Genomic DNA, 4457 nt, shown 5'->3' with positions numbered 1-4457 from the left:
TTTTCTATGATTCTGCGATCTGGCTTGTTGTAACAAAAAAATCTTGTTATTGCATTGAATCAACAATCAGAAGCAGAAGAAGTCCTATTTCCGTTCCTATGATATAGAATCAAAATATTATTTCTATTCTTTTTCTTTCTTCCTATTTCTTTTTATTTCCATTTATTTTATATTTTACTAGAATAACTAGAATAAATAATAAAAAAACTATGGATTTTTGCACAATCCATTTTTATGTTATTTATGTTATGACTAAGTCCTTTTGTCGAATCCTATCTATCAAAACTCCTATAACACAAGTCTTCTGACAAAAGGTGGCAAGGCCCTAATTTTAGGATTTTTTAGGCTCCTATCTTGTAATCCTATCTTGATTACGCCCAATTCACCTGTTCGACAAAGGGTCCCTTTATATACAATAAATATACAATAAATACAATAATCGCATTGTAGCGGGTATAGTTTAGTGGTAAAAGTGTGATTCGTTCTATTAATCCCCCTAAGAGTTAAGGGGTCCCTCGGTTTGATTCATATTTCGAGCAAAAACTTTATTTCTTAAAAGGATTTAATCCTTTACCTCTCAACGAAAGATTTGAGGAAGAATATACATTTTCGTGATTTGGATCCAAGGGCCAATTAAATTAGATATAATTTTTAATTATATTCTAACTAAAAATTGAAAAATTGGATTATGAAATTACGAAACATAATTTTTTTTTTCAATTGGATCAATACTTCCAATTGAATAAGTATGAGGAAAAGATCCATGGATAAAGATAGAAAAGTGTATTTCTAATCGTAACTAAATCTTCAATTTTTTTTGATGGGATAGATTGAAGCAAAATAGCTATTAAACGATAACTTTGGTTTACTAGAGACATTTACATCTTGTTTTAGCTCGGCGAAACAAAATGCTTTTCCTAAGGATTTTCTCAAATAGAAATAGAGAACGAAGTAACTAGAAAAATTGTTCTATTCTAATCCCACTCTTCTAGAAGGATCATCTAGAAAGCGAATTGTTCTGAATGCATTCAGACAGAAAAGCTAACATAGATGGTATGGGCCGAATTCTTATTTCATTTCGTTCCTGCCTTATCTTTATCTTATTTATATTCAATTTTTTGATTTCTTTTTTTTATTTATCCATCTTCCATAAAGGAGCTGAATGAAACCAAAATTTCATGTTCAGTTTTGAATTAGAGACGCTAAAAATAATGAATCAACGTCGACTATAACCCCTAGCCTTCCAAGCTAACGATGCGGGTTCGATTCCCGCTACCCGCTCGATATTCGAATTCTATCTATTCTATCTATTTGAATATTTATTAATTCAATTCAACGATGCATTAGCATCATTGAATTGAATTAATAAATACGTAATTCCTAACAATACAATTTTTCACATGTTCTTTAGTTTTTCCAACCAAGAGAAAAGAAAAAACCGAACAAGAGAAAAAAAGTCAAAATGTCAAAAAATCGTAATGAAAAGCGTCCATTGTCTAATGGATAGGACAGAGGTCTTCTAAACCTTTGGTATAGGGTCAAATCCTATTGGACGCAATTTAGAATCGATTTCTCTATATTCCATTAAGTTAGAATTTTCTATTTATAATTGTTCCTGAAGTCGAAAACGTTCATTTGGTCCTGAATAGCGTCTTTCAAAAGCATTTCCGCTTCCTCAATGAATGTCTTGGTAGAAGATATGATTTCTTGGAACTGAGGTTTATTCGTTTTTAAGTAAGTACGTAACTCAACGATAAATTTCCTTACTTGTCCAATTCCTAATGAATCAAGATAACCATTCATTCCGGTATAAATAGTACTTATCTGTTCTGCCACCGTAAGAGGAGCTGATTGGGAATGTTTAAGCAACTCACGTAATCGTTGACCTCGTGCCAATTGATTCTGAGTAGCTTTATCGAGATCAGAAGCAAATTGTGCAAAGGCTTCTAATTCAGCGAATTGGGCCAATTCCAATTTTGATTTACCAGCGACTTGTTTCATAGCTTTAATTTGAGCCGCCGATCCTACTCTGGAGACGGAAATCCCCACATTAATAGCAGGTCTGATTCCAGCATTGAATAGATTGGCGGATAAGAATATTTGGCCATCTGTAATGGAAATCACATTAGCAGGAATATACGCCGAAACGTCTCTCGACTGGGTCTCAACTATTGGTAAAGCAGTCATACTTCCTTCCACATAAAAAGGGAATCTTTTGTTACAATAGAAGCAGAAGTGATGTGGATTATTCAAGAATCGAAGTCGATTTGCTTTATAAAAAGAAGATATCAATGAACTTCTATGAAATGGTTTCACGGGATTCAGCCAATTGTCTTGATCGTGGGATATCATTGAGAAATCCATGTTATCAAAAGATTTCCTGCGATTATTTCTAGTATGGAATGAGTCAATCATCCACTTTGGTATCTTATTGACCAAAAATGGTGATATTGTTCCTCCATTGATCAAGAATTTCGGTTTTTGAGAAGTATTATGATCATCCAATAAGAAAGGTTTCAATTTTTTCAAATGAACGATTTGAAGACCTATTGATTCTAACAACTGATTGCAAAGTTGATCATTCGGACCTTTCAATTCATAGATGTGGATCTCAGACCTATGAATGGGGATATTCCCGAAACTCACAAAGAAAAAAGGAAGTGAGTTAGACAAAAAGAGAAGCAACTTGGACAAAAAGAGAAGTAACTTGGACAAAAAGAAACGAAGTGACTTAGACAAATCTTTTTTGTCGATAACCTCAGACCAATCAATCGAATATTGATTAATACGTAATCGATCGAACACTACTTGAAAACGGCTCTTCTGCTCAGAAACGAAATGTTCCAAATGCTCCTGGAAATTCTTGCTCCCATTGGACCATTTGTATCTATATGCATTAGGATCCCGATTCATGGATCTCTGGTCCGAGAAATCAAAATAAGAGGATCGAACCATTTCTTCTGACTTTTTTCAAATTCGATAAATGTTGGTTGATCGTATATTTCATTATAGTTCTATGATTCAGAGTATCATTTCCTATTTGATCCCTTTGAATTCCATATTCGAAGTTGCGATCGGATCGATTCTTTTTAATGAATCGATTCAATACATTTCTTATGTACCCATAGGTGCTATATTGGATTTGAATCAGATTTCGGATCAATCTATCTTGATTGACTGCCTCCATTATGTTGTTGCTAGCAAATACCACTATTTTTGGTTTTGGATCTTCCAAATCATTCCCGCAGGAGATCCGGACCCATTTTTTTCTGATCCTTCGATAAAAAGATTCATTTTCTTCATAAAAAATAGGAGGTAGAGCCGATAAAGATTTCTTTTTCGATTCATCCCTGGAGTTGAATACCTCATTCAAGAATTGTTTTTGATCCAATCGTAGGAATCAATAGAAAAGGCAAATCCCTTATAATACACCAGATCCGGCTCGGTTATTGATAGAGTGAATAGATCTGCCATTTTTGAAATCTCTCTTCTGATTCAAAATCGTGGTGTAACGTGTATCCCCTCCTGTTCTGGTCATGGAATAGATAAATAAATCAAAAAATGGATTTTTGTTCAAGAATGAAATCTTATTGGAACTGCCCAGTTCATCCTTCGGAACCATATCACATCCCGGATCTGATGAAATAGGATGAATTGAGACGGTATTTTGTAAATACGTAATTATCTTGAATATATTAACTATTTCTTTATTTTCCGATCGCCTGGAAGGGACAAAAGAAACATCTTGTTCTTTCTTCAACAATTTCTGATCTCTAGTGGACCTCTCAGTAGGGTTCGAACCCAGATGAAGTTCTGACCATCTATCAGAGAAAAAAGAACAATGGATCTTGTATGATTCCCAAGAAATTCTTCGATTTCTTCCGGAAGCAGATGATTATTCATCCGCTTCTCACGTTCCGTGAATAGCCGGGACATTGAGGAATATCCAGAAAGGCACTTAGGGAATCGGTCTGATTCTATCTCCGTTCGTTCCGTTTGAAGAAAGGAAGGATCCCAAAGAACGATCTTTCTTTTAGTTGTTGAATCTCTCTTTGATTGATCAATGTGTGATATTCCGAATCCTCATTACTAATGGAATCGAAACGATCTCTGGATTGATCAGAAGATCCTTTCAATTGGCGAGAATCCGTTACTTGAACGAAACTAGATCTTGTGGAATCATATTCAATATTTGACGATACATTCCGTACCTTGCTAAAAATCGATCCCTGTTTACCAACCATACATTGTCTAACCAAATCCAATTCTCTCTCGATATGTTCCTCAAAAAATCCGATTCGTGTGGATTCTTCCCCCAACTAACGAAGAGATCTTGGCGGAATTGCCACATATGAAATTGAGCACAATTTTGCAAAGAAATAGCCCACTTGCCTCTCGAGAAGAGATGGGAAACATGCTCAATATCATTTGATTGAATAGTTGACCCAGCTCCTTGT

The 4457-nt window shown here is 34.7% G+C and overlaps 1 pseudogene; it reads right to left on the bottom strand.

The window, feature by feature from the left end:
- Positions 1 to 416: 416 nt before the first annotated feature.
- LOC121226623 (protein Ycf2-like) overlaps positions 417 to 4457 on the bottom strand; it is a 4908-nt pseudogene continuing 867 nt past the window's right edge.

This window comes from Gossypium hirsutum, unplaced genomic scaffold, assembly GCF_007990345.1.
Source record: "Gossypium hirsutum isolate 1008001.06 unplaced genomic scaffold, Gossypium_hirsutum_v2.1 scaffold_316, whole genome shotgun sequence".
Classification (NCBI taxonomy): domain Eukaryota; kingdom Viridiplantae; phylum Streptophyta; class Magnoliopsida; order Malvales; family Malvaceae; genus Gossypium; species Gossypium hirsutum.
The sequence above is the reverse complement of the archived record's forward strand: the minus strand, read 5'-3'. Positions and strand labels throughout refer to the sequence as shown.